The sequence below is a fragment of the Lepeophtheirus salmonis genome, chromosome 5 (assembly GCF_016086655.4).
Source record: "Lepeophtheirus salmonis chromosome 5, UVic_Lsal_1.4, whole genome shotgun sequence".
NCBI lineage: Eukaryota > Metazoa > Arthropoda > Copepoda > Siphonostomatoida > Caligidae > Lepeophtheirus > Lepeophtheirus salmonis.
The window spans coordinates 5,302,366-5,315,816 of record NC_052135.2 but is presented as its reverse complement, the minus strand read 5'-3'; the positions used below and the strand labels follow the sequence as shown (position 1 = coordinate 5,315,816).

Here is a 13,451-nt window from a genome sequence, read left to right as displayed (position 1 = left end):
AGTATCTACCTAAATTAATAATTCCCATTAGTTATTTTGGATCTGGATTATAGATCCTCTTCATACTCTATAAATAATTATTAATTACTCATTCTAAATAGTAAATAATCATTAAAGAAAAGTGTAAACATCCAATATTCAGAGAAAATTGAATGTTTGAGGGATTCTTCGATTGACTTGGAGGACGTAACACCTTATTGTTTATTTAGGATTCGTTTGCTTAACAGTTATAAACTCAATAGTGTTGGATCCGTCTTAGGACTGATTGCATTATCAGTCTTTTTTCTCCTCCCCTTTTAGTCTTATTTTTTATCAGTTCGATCTTTTTTACCATTCAACGGTCCTAAGGACTGATACATCGGTTTTTCATTCCTACGGTCATAACTATTTTTTTATTTTCTTCACTCATACCTAGGATTGACAAATATAAGAACTAAGAAAATAAAGAATGATAGCTAATACGTATAATTATACATTCTAGTCACACATCTACAAAGGTACATGTCTCTTTGAAGGAGGTTATGAATCATGAATCATGATATAACATCAGCAACCTAAATGATGTTGTAACTACGTAATTTCAGCTGCTTTACTTTATACTAAAGACTGATAAGGACAGGTCCGATGACTGACAAATTTTATTAGGACTGGACTGATTGGACTAAAGCCTTTTAAGTTATTTTAGGCCGATCCAACACTAATACTCGACTATCTATAGTAACTCGAGGTTGAGAGAGAATAAAATAGCTAGTGGGTACTGTTATTTAACCGTTTCATATTCACGGCGTTAATATAAATAATTAGAGTTAAATAAATAATTGTTTCAGCCAGACAATTTGTTACATAAATCAACAACTGACAAACAGATACCATTTTTTCACATTAATGTCATTAAGTCATTAGCCACGATATTATACTCTTAATATGTTTAATTATCATTTCATTTTTTCCGTATGCGTTAAGAAGAGAAGGATAAGTACAGAGATATGTAAAATAATCGGTGTATTTGAATATGAACTCACTCAACCTTTCTTAGATTTATCTCCTTTTGGCATGATAAATCTTTTCGTCTTATGACTTATGAATGATACAGTATCAATTAGGTATATATAATAATTTATATCCTGGTAAATTCATTGTATACATACATATATTTGGATGTACGTATCCACAAATATTTTTTTAAAGTATGATGCCTTGATTTATTAATTGCAGATATCAAATATTGAAATTATTTGTGTCACCTTAATTTCACAATTTTGCAAAATTTTTATTATATTTATTTAGAATATTGGATTGAAAAATCACGTTCATAAATATTATAATGAAACTAATCATAGGCCACCGTGGGCGTTTACAAAAAGCATGTCTCTTTTCAAACGTTATATATATCTACCTAAAAATAAAAAAAAGACAAGACGGTTTAATTTTTAAATAATAATAAATAACAAATATGTTGATTAGAGGTATATAAAACCTGCCCTAGAAAGCGGAAAAGGTTTTTTCTACTTTGTAATCTGACAAGAATTTGTTATTTTTCAAGGCTGTTGTCATTACTATTTAATTTTTGTAGACAGGAAATCTATGTATAAAGTAATAACTAATATGTGTATTCATGATAAACGAAGGGTAACAATCAGGTTTTGCTCCGGAGTTTATGCAGAGCTCGCGTTGTAGGGAGGAGTGAGGGGGCATCCCCTCCCCACAATTAAAATCATCCATCATCAATGAAAACGGTCTAAAATCCTCCACCCTCAATGAAAATGCTCTAAAATAGACATCCCTTCACCCACCCATTGGTGTAATATAAAAAAATTAATTTGGGCATGCTTTTTATATATTATTTATTAACATTTCACATAACTTTCATAAAAAAATATATTATGTAAAAAAATTCTTACATAATTGATATATAAAATTATATATTTATTTATAGGGAAAATATATATTCACATATTGCATTAAAATTGCACTTTAATCAACTGTATTTTCAAAATTTTATTGATTTGGGGGGACCCCAAATCAAAATAAGCAGAATCCATCGCTGACCGTCCTGCTTGGGTTAATTTTACAACTCGGCCACTGGTTATTACTTGTTGGACTTGGAGTTAAAAAATGGCGACGAAGTCATTCCTGCCTTTATGCCCAAGTTATATAAAGAGGCGTCCACAGGGGGTGGGCTGGATTATACTATAGAAAAATAGTCAATATATAATTTAAACAAAAATCTATTTAGAAAATATGCATCTCCAAGGATTTTTGTTTTATTTTGTATTTTTAAAGTGATAAGATTTCGAAATATTAAAATTATCTACTCATCGTGAATGGATCCCTATATTGTTTCGATCCTAGTATCTCATTCCCAAGCAAGGAGTCCACTCTACTCCCTTATCAGGTGTGATAGTTTTCTTTGAATGAATTTTGCTCTCGTCGTTCCTCGTGGAATTTAGAATCCGAATTCGAATAGCACTTGAGATGGATGATCAAGTTAGAAGTATCTTCCTTTTCGAACTATGACGTCATGAAATTGGCATTGAAATCAGAAAAAATATGATGATAATGTTGACTATTTGCTAGTACACCGCCATAAAAGATGGAATCACTCCAAAATGGAAAAAATTCCTTGAAGATACATTATTTTTAAATAGATATTTTTTTAAATTATACATTGAATATTTTTATATAATTTAAGTTATGATTTTCCTCATCATTTGGCTTTTTGCGATGTCCTGACATAATACTATACATTGGTGCAAGTTTTGTCCATGTAACTTATGGTTCAAAAAACCCGTCCAGAGGCTATTTTTATGGGGGTCTGGAGGTCAGACTCCGCTGGGATATCAGGCTGACAAAAAAATTTCAGTCATTTCAGGGGGGCAAACCTTTTGTAACTTATGGGGTGAAATCTTCGGTGGCAGGCTCTCAGACTATATGTATTATGAATAAGTTATAAGAGTATAAAGAAGAGTGTCGTTTTTGATCATTTTAGCCTAAAAATACTAATATATCGAGTATACAAGGAGAACCAATGGGATTTGTGTTTATTTCCTTCGTTTTACGACTGCTTGAAGCTCATCCAATAAAACGTCATAACATCACAGCAGATGTGTCATTTCCCAAAATTACCATATTTTTTATGACATTATTTCCGGCGATTTTTACGGCTTACACTAATTTGGCCAATATTCCCATCCTAGTAATTTTTATTTACAAAAATTCAATTCATAACAATAACACAAGCCAAAAGATGAATATTTTCTGCCAATTTTAAACCAATAGGAATTCAATGTGATTGTTTTTTATTTATTGTCATGTTTAGCGCCTCTTTTGTCAGAGTTGCTTTACCCCTACCAATTTTTTACATACAAGATACATAGAGGGCTCTGCTAGATTAGTGATACATGGAAATAATGATATACGTACATCATAAACATCATTGACATTTCATAATTTGCATTAATCGACATTTAGTTATAAATATTAATTGAAAAAACATATTGAAGCTGTACATATACGGTAATATGGCCACTATTTATACGAAAAACAGCCATGAACTTCTTGATGGCATGAGTGCTTCTTATGGGATATTCTTCCATAATGCCTCAACCGTGGCCATCAACCGTTACTTATTGGTCCAATGATTGGCAATAACCTCCTTCTGCGCCATAATCTACAATGCGAAATCCAATGGATTGTAGTCTGTTGAGGAAGGAAAGCGAAAGTAATTTGGCTAGAAGTGATCAAAATTGGCTAAACTCCACTGCTGAACACTATTTGATGTGTGTGCTGGATCATAATCCTTCTGAAAGCAGATAGGGACAGTATTCAGGATTATACATACATATATATATTTTTTTTTTTTGGGGGGGTCAATTTTTCCCCAAAAAATTTCAACAATTAAATTTTTGTTCCACTGCCTAATTTGGTCTTATAACTTTTTCTCTAAAAAAACAATTCCTGAATTTCTTTCAATTTATCTCTTTTTTCTCATTAAGTTTTGTATTCCATGGCGATAATTATTCCTAGTCCAAAATAAAATTTCCTTATTTTTTTTTTTAGGGGGAGGGGGCACCCTCTGCAAACGCCCCTCCCATTAAATTCTTGTTGGATCCAAGGGCTTTGTATCTATAGATTTAGACTCTATCAGGGATCTGGGATAACGACGTCCATATTTTCAGTTATGTTGCTTGAATTGATTTTTTTTTCTTCAGCAAGGTCCTTATACCATTATAAAATACAAATCACTAAATATGTAGATAAAATAAAGTAAATTTGTCGTATAAAAAATATAAATAAACATATTAGTTTAGTTTACCTCTTTATCAATGTTACAAAACCTTACATATACAAACTTATATAAAAACAAATATTTGTAATTACTAATCATTGATGCCTTTCAATGAACGCATAATCCTTGTGATATCCGATTCTAGCACGGATATAATCTTGGAATAATCACAAAAGACTTCTATATAGGTACACGCGAATCACACATATGTTTCTATTCTGAATCCGGTAAGATGTATCTTAAATAATAACAATACATATATATTACAATCCTTCTCTCCCATGTTTGAGGAAGATCTAAGTTCATTATATATGTAGTTCATAGTGATAAGATATGCATTTGTAGATGTGGAAACTTCAAAAGTAAACTAATTTAATTGAAATTTTGCTTTCACAAACAAAATATCAAGGTGGTGATATATTTATTACAAGGAAGCCTAATTGAATGCTTATGAAGAGAGTTATTTTGTGTTAAAATCTATATTGTACTAATTTAGCAGGACCCTGTACATATACAACGAATTTAAATATTGAATTATTCGGCGCCAAATTGAATATAACTTATAATTATCATTCTCTTTTTTTTTTCAAATAATTAATGACTTTTTTATTCTAATTTCATTGAACCTTTATGTATCGGGCTATATTTTCAATACCATTACTTTTCTCTCTAACATTTCATGTTACTGTTTGTATCATTACAACTATAATACTAATCATGGATTTTGTTTTTTAATTGTCATTCGAAACATGCATCAATGACTGTTTGTAGAGTCACCTAATAAACCTGCTGCTGAAAACACAAAAAGTTTATCCATGTAATGACTAAACATATGCTTCAGTACTTAAATCAATCTCAACTATTAATGTTATTTATCTTTGAAGGCTGTATAATTATAAATTATATAGTTATATAATTATATTTAGGGGCGACGGGAATAGTTATAACAGTTTTTGTTTTGTTTTTGGCCTCAAATACTCTGAGCTGGTTTATCTTCGACTCGACCAATTTTAAGAGTATATACCTACATATATTTGCTATCTGATTAATATTATGCTATATGTTACCATAGGACAGAGCTGTCAGTGTACTTTTCAACAACGCCGCAAAAATATTATTTATTCAAATATAATGATTTATTTTCTTATTTTTATTCAAGAAATTTCTGTAGATATTACCAATGGTCGGTGGCAGATAAACGGTAAAGCCTCTATTGATCATCAAGATAGTTTTTTTGAGATTTTGGTGCAATTAAAAGGAAATTAACAAGCTTTAAATTTTATATCAGTTACTGTCATAAAAAGGGTTATTAGTAGACTTAGAATTTGTGAGCGATCGCTCAATCGCTCACAAATTGCTCACTTTGACTTTTTTTTTTTTTGAAAAACTGCTCATTTTGCCCCTTTTGTATGAAAATGGCTCATTTTTCTAAAGTGGTATGAAATAAATATAGAAAGTTTGGGTTCTAGTTAGATTACACAACAGTTTTTGATGATTATTTGATGATATTTTTCGAGGGAGAATATATTTGCCAAAGCCCTCCTTCGTTGGGCTCTCTTTTTGGAGTTAACATTTGAATATAATGCAATGAGAGTTACGATTAAATGATCGGAAATGTGAGGGAGCCAGATTCCGACAACAGCCAATTAGATGTAGGATAAATTTGACGCAAAATTAACTGTTCAATAATCCCCATTGAATCTTGCAACAAATGATAAATACTTTTGCGTCAAACTGCCAAATCCTGATCTTCCATTAATACAAAAGTATTGGACGTAATATCAGTCGTGTTTTATCTTTAACAAAGAAACTCATAATTATTTTGTACTCCGATAATATCATCATATACAAAACAATAACCTTAAAATCAAGTAAGTAAATAAAATAACATTGTAATTGTTCTTTATTAGCTTATTATAATATACGAAAAACTCCATATTATATATTTTTTCTAAACTAAAACACAAGATCATATATATAAGCCAAGATCTAGGGGGAAAAGTTGAAATTCAATTATCACAACTTTTTAATAATAAGGAAAAAACTTCAAAAAGCGAAGAATATATTATTGATGCAACTTCGAGATCATTTATGTTTGAACAAAAAATATTTACTGTACGGATGAAAAATCCAGAAATCTTTATAACACTTACACAATGGAAAAATGGCTCATATAATGGATTAGAAAATTGAACTTTTGTATTTTAAAAGAAACATGTAATACTTTTCTAAATATTCTTCAAATGTATAAATTGTTTTTTGTCCTATCACATGTCGTAAGAAATATGTTTTGTTTGATAAAATAAAGTTATTTGAAAAAAAAGAAAAGAATATATTATTGGATGACGAGGAGAGGGATATCGAATTTTTCGATATATTTGGACAATTAGCACTTTGGAAAAACATAAAATTAAATGACAATTTAAGTATGTGGATTAGGCTGTGAGTTTGTCGCTTTTGAATTATCTTGTGGGGAGTTACTCGGAGTCCATCCGTGGACTGAGAGACGAGACTGAATGAGATCACATCTCATAAAGTAAAGGAACCACGATTTTTTCTTGAATCAACCATTACTCATTCTAATATAGTTACAGGATGAACCCCTAATAGGTATCATGGAGAGGAACTTCTATGTCATGAAATCCATTAAATCTTTATAAAGAAAATTACTATTAACATACATGAATAGAAATATGAAGAATAAACTAGAATGATTTTTTAATCCTACGTCGACACTTCTTCGATCAATTTTGATTGATTGAGTCGAGATCCTTCTTCTTCTACTACAATAATATAATTTCTGCTTTTGGAAGTTATTTTCTTATAATTAAAAGGCCGCGATAATTGAATTTCAACTATCTGCTGTTGTTGTCTCCAATTTTGAGACAGAAAGAGAAAGTATGACGTCCGGGCAGACTTATACAATGTACCCCCTATTTTATATAGGTGCAAACTTCAGATAAAATGCTCATAAAACTCGAGAGAAGTAGTTGTCCAATTTTGGTTTCGGATCTGGATCAGAAGTTCGAGTACCCTACATTTACTCAAATATTTACGTCTAAAGATCCGAAAATGTCCCCGGCTCCCCTATTATATACTTACTTTTTTTCAACGATATCTCATTAAAAAGTAACTACCTACATGATTATAATTCTATAGATGTGAATTTGTGATTCACAGGTCTCTTAAGGATGCTGGTTGTTGGGCCTGTCGTTCCCATAATTTTCAATTTTTTATTTACCCCGTATAAAATATATTGTGAATTTGGTTGAGCCACATTTTACATAAGTGCTTTAAATCCTCTGAACTTTAATAACCAATCATATGATTGAATGAGAAAAAAATAAATATTTTAAGTTTATATCCTAAGGTTGCGAAGATCTTCAATAAAATTATTATTTAAGATGATGGCATCACTAGGACAGGTATAAGACAATTCCCCGAAAATATTTTTGCCAAACGACATTTATCCGAAGGGTAATTTGCGTAATGACATTTCACCGAAGGACAATTTGGCAAAGGGCAATTTAACAAATATATATTTTTTCGTTGAATTAATATTTGGTATATTTGGCCGAAAAATGATAAATAATGTAAATAAATGAATGTTCTTTTGTAGAAAAAATATTATTTTACTAATTACATTGATTAATGATCATTATATGAACACAACCCAGTAATATGTGCTTCGAATGTAGTTCAAATGATCATTAATCGATAACAAAAAAGAGATTAACACTTAGTCGATTCGAATTGATGTCGTGTTTATCTTATACTGCCATTTTAAATTGAATTATAATATAGCATCGTAAACATCATTATATTAGACATCATTATTCGGCCAAATGTCCGAAATTGTCCTTCAAAAAAATGCCATGTAAACAAATTGTCCTTCAGCGAAATGTCATGTCGTAAATTGTCCTTCTGAAAAAATGTAGTCCACTCACTTAATGCGACATAGGAAGTGTTTTCATATTAAATGACGTTTCATTCAGGAGGGGTGGGGGCATTGTAACTTCCACTAATTACGATTTTGAAAGTAATTTGTAACCTGGTGTTCTTGGTTGTTACCACTAGGAAGCCTGATATGATATGGCTATGGTGATGAAGAAGATCGATCGATTGAGGCTCCAGTATTTCCTGAAATTTTGAAATTGAATTATTATAAAATAATACCTTAAACAATTATTCTTTATTGATATAATAGTACAATAGAAGTAATGCATATACAATCCATGCAGAAATAAGCGCTGGCAACTGGAAGAGGGGGGATCATCTTAAAAATTAATTACCACGTTAAGATATACAATCAAAATAATATTTTGTTTTTATTTGTGTTAAAAGTTGAGAGGGTTCCAAGCACTTTTTTGAAATATGGCGCAGCCTATTGTGAATGCCATATCTTCAACAATAATCTATTTATCTCTTACATCAACAATAAATAACTTAGACGTAGGAGATGTGGAGGTAAGTGCCCTTCCCTTTGTAGTAAAGTAAGTAATATTCGAGAATTCAATTTGATTCTATTATTTTAAAGTGCAATAATGGAAATGTAATTATATTAAAGATTAAAATATTAACTAGTGGAAAAAGTACTTTTTTTGGTTTCATTTCAATTCTTCATAAGAAGAGTTACACTCATCCGATTTAAGCAAAAGTATAGCCCGTTCTGATTGATAACTTGTTACGAACGAGAATACAACTTCATAATACCCTTTTCGTAGAAGTCCTTGTCACAGGCTTTTATTGAGGCCAAATTTTTATGCCCTTGTGTCTCGGTCACAGTTAAAAACAAGTAGTAGTCACATTGTGCCAAGTTTGGACTGTAGGATTGATGCATGAAAACTTCCTATCCGAGCTTCCGGAGCTTCTGGGCGTCATCAAAGATGTTCAGATGAAACGCAATTCCTCTTTATTCGAGTTTCTTTTTGTATCTGACCTTCTGCAAGTGGTTCAAAACGGTAATATTTATGGATGTTCAGCTCCTGGGGGAAACTAAGACTGCTAACATGACGGTCAATCTCGATATATTCCATCATTTTATCGACATTTGAGACGGCAGGCCTCCCAGTGTGTGGCATATTATTTACCTCACTATATATATTAGCGAATAAATGCATTGTTAAATTCCATATGATAGTAATTTCGTCGATGTTGAAGAGGGTCATAATAAACTAAACAAAATTGACGGGGGCAACTAGTTTAGGAGTTCACCTCTGATGATTTGATTTTGATTTGATATATACAAATATATAATAGAATGACTTAGTTTTACTAAAGAAGAAAACGTTATTTCAGTTTTCACCTAATATTCTAGATATAGAACGATGATCATACATATAAAGCCTATTAATGAGATAATTGTCATTTAGGATGAACCATTGCTTCTGCTGGTATTTTGAATTATATATTGTCATTGAGATCCAATTTTTATAGTTCCCTTTGTTAACATGCTACACAAATTGTAGAGGATTTTCTTTTTGTCGATATTATTTACAAATAAAGTCGGTACCGGTAAAAAAAATCTCAGAAATATGTTCCAGTTATCAAAATAATGTTATATATAAAACGGACTAAAATAATTAGTTTTCAAATTTAAAAAAATCTTACTGTTAGTTCAAAATTTGTACATAATTAATCTTTTGGCAAAATTGAAGATTTGGTCAAATAATGCATATACATAGATATTTAATAGAGTTGTATAGGTACTAGGAAATATTCGTAGAGTTGAGTAGTCTGTCATGAAAAAACAAACTTTAAAAATTAGTAAAGGAAAACCGGTTGTTGCGTCTGATCTTTTTTTAAATTTATTAATTACTTAATTTATCGTCGTTGTATTGACTTCTATCTCTTTGCATGTAGCAACCCGAATCTTCAGTTGAGTTTACGCGAATGAACAAGTTTTATTATTCTTATATTATGTACTTTGAGATAGGAAATATATTCAGTCATAAGTTAGAAATCCTTTTGTAAATTTATTGGATACCCCGACAACAAATATAATGCCACCTACCACGAGTTCAATTTTCTGACCTGGAAAAATTGCACTCCAACAGTCAAATATTTCCTGTGGAGTAAATTCAGCAAGGTACGATGCTTTCTGTGACCTAATTGGGTGTTCAGAATTTCGCCTTCCAAAATTTTGATGAAGAATACCCTGAAACATGGTTTTTGAAATCAATTTCATCTCCCAAGGACAAAACATTCCAAATTATTGGTACAAGATCTACTACCTTCTAACATCATGAGAAAAAGCTCCGAAGGAGGAGTTTTCGGTGTTTTTTTTTTGCCTTGAAGAAAATTTGTTTGGATCACCATAGTTTGTCCCATCAAAAATGCATGAGAAGGGCTCTTGATCATTTGAAGCACGAATTATTATTGGGGAAATTCTGGCCGCAATGGATTGTCTCTTCGACCCTGAGTTTGTACAGGACTTCAAAAATATTATATCTAAAGAGATAATAATCAGATGCTTCTGAAGTTCACTCAGAGCCATGGCCCGATTGCAAACATGAATAAGGAAGGAAATGCTTGCAATGCATTGTGATGGCCTAATCATCTGTGCTTTCGCAATCCTTAGACCTGTATAATGTTTCCCTTCTTTCTTTCTTCTTTTTGGTTAATTTTTAATAAGTCGTGGTGAGTAAACATCTTCCTTTATCTTTTGTGTAAATTGATTTTAAAATGCCAGGCTTGTAAGAGTTCCGCTATTTTGGGCGTTCCATTCAATTTTTGCTTTTCGTTCAGCCATTACTTTCGTTCCGTTCCGCGTTCTAATTATAGGGCAGTACCATGATTGTACAGTATATATACATACACTAGTGCGCTCGTTAAATGAAGCTGTTCATTTTTTGAGGCATAAAATAGTGGGATGCTCAAAATGAGATTTAATTAAATTGAAAGTAAAACTCTACTTTACTTAATTTGACCCAATATTGTCTTAGAAATATATATTATTAATTTCCTAATTCTATAAATGTGGCGGTGAATTATGGCTACATTAAAGTACAATTAGCGGTACTTCTAAACGGTTAATCAGAATCATTTTTTCATTGAAATGAACTATAATTTGTTGGAAAATGTATTCCATTTTCAATTTTGAGAAAAACTATTCTAACTTCTTTTTGGGTTGACGTGCTGCAAATATGCAATTTTATTACAATAACTCAGTACTATTAAGAGTTGGTTATAAGTTATGTAAAATAGATTTTGATAATTAATTATGACTTAATTCATTTATTTTTACAAATAGGATTAAGAGAGAAGATCGATATAAATCACAACGGACATAGCTATTCTACTTCTGTAAAAATAAAATATTATTTTTAGTCGACTACTAGTATTTCAAACTTTAGTTTGATTTTTTTTTTTTTTTAATTCCCATAGACATTTCAGACCAAAAAAAGCTTTGGAGCCCACGAAATACATATTAGTGCTGTCGTTTTTTTACTTCCAATTTAATTAAATCTCATTTTGAGCATCCCACTATTTTATGCCTCACAAAATGAACAGCTTCATTTAACGAGCGCACTAGTGTATGTATATATACTGTAAAATCAATAAAATACATTCTCATAATCATTGTGTTTCATTTTTGGCTATAATTTTTCGTATGGATTTAAAGTACTTCACATTGAGTGAATATTTGAGTTAAATATTATGTTTAACGTTATTGGCTGTAATCAAGGTCAATAGTATTTCTACTAATCTTGCCTGCAATGTATGTATTTTTTCAATGTCGCCTACATGTCGGGGTTTAGTTAAAAAAACACTATTGATTTTATGAAAAATATATTAATCATATATATAAAGGTGCAATCATTTATATTTATTAAATGCCAGACAATATTAATTTACCTACAGAGTGAGTACCTAAAACTTGCAGTATCATTTAAATTCCGTTTCATCCCCATTATTTTTTATTTTAAGTTTTGATTAGGCAACCAAACGGCAGCAACAACAAAGGCAACGCATGTGAAATCTCCTCCGTGTAGGTGTAAGTGCTGAAAAGGTAGTAAAGATCTTAAAATCTCCATTGAGACTACTTACAACATCAAGAAGACCATAGCAGCCCTATACCGCCTAGAAGGTCCAAAACTTATACAGCAACAATACGGGTGACTTCTGGTCTACCTTCATGTGGTCTTCCTCCAGGCCTAAGCTCCCCCCTTGGTCTTTGTGGTTCGAGGTGACTTTTATAATTATTGGATTCGCCTCAAGCTACCATCATGACAACGGAGTTTTTATCTGCAGTTAACACTCTAGGATATCTCTTCATCCCAGAAATTTGAATTCAAAACCTATAATTGACTGTAATATCTCTTTGAAATTAATAAGAATTATCTGAAGGATATGTATGCATTTCGAATCGTGTTGTAACTTATTGTTAGATAACATTGTGGGTAAGGGGAAGAAAAAAGATTGTTCTTTGTTATGAGTTATTATCCTTCATTGCCTTATTTACTTTTTAGACTATAGTGAACTGCAATCCTAATCAGGACCATATTGTTGCCATTTTAGCACCAAACATATGTTTGTATACAGTATTTATGATTAAATACATTAATTATCCATTAGTATTATATTCATGTCTAGTGATATCATCGTTTTTGACATTATAATGTTTCAAATCTTTGCATGTAGGAGCTCAAACATTTTTAGTTTTTTAGTTTGCCACTTGATGTAATTTTCCTTAGTTTAATATCTAATTTTTTTCGAATTATACGAGGACAATTATTTAACGTTTATCCTAATCCTAATTTTTGGCAAAAAAGTATAACTGTACGACATTTATACATAGTCCGGAATATCCGTTAACCTTTATTAATCACTCGAATCTTCTATTCTTTTTCACCCCATTGATCCTGATAATTCAGTATCTATCCATATTGTTTTTTTTTTTTTTATTCAACTGCTTCTTGAAGATCAAAGTCTGAAATTGTAGAGGTATTGAAATAAACCTAATGAGGTCATCCAAAGACATAAAGATTATCTGAGAGTCTCATTACAACGTTTTGATACGCTTCACATTCCTAAAACCTTTTTCACAATCGATCCACGACTAAAAATTAAACATCAATATTCGATAGATGGAGCTGACGTACTCAGTTGTGGTAAAACACAGGCAAGTATACAAACTGCTAGAGTTGGATTCGATTATTAC

The 13,451-nt window shown here is 31.1% G+C and overlaps 2 long non-coding RNA genes across 2 annotated transcripts in view; one reads left to right on the top strand and one right to left on the bottom strand.

Moving 5' to 3' along the window:
* LOC139905298 (uncharacterized) overlaps positions 1-13,451 on the bottom strand; it is a 295,920-nt gene that overhangs the window by 110,008 nt on the left and 172,461 nt on the right. The gene's annotated exons all lie outside the window — the stretch shown is intronic.
* On the top strand, positions 10,259-12,639 carry LOC139905539 (uncharacterized). The gene is made up of 2 exons (XR_011780404.1): positions 10,259-10,927; positions 12,218-12,639. It is a non-coding gene; the product is annotated as an uncharacterized lncRNA (long non-coding RNA).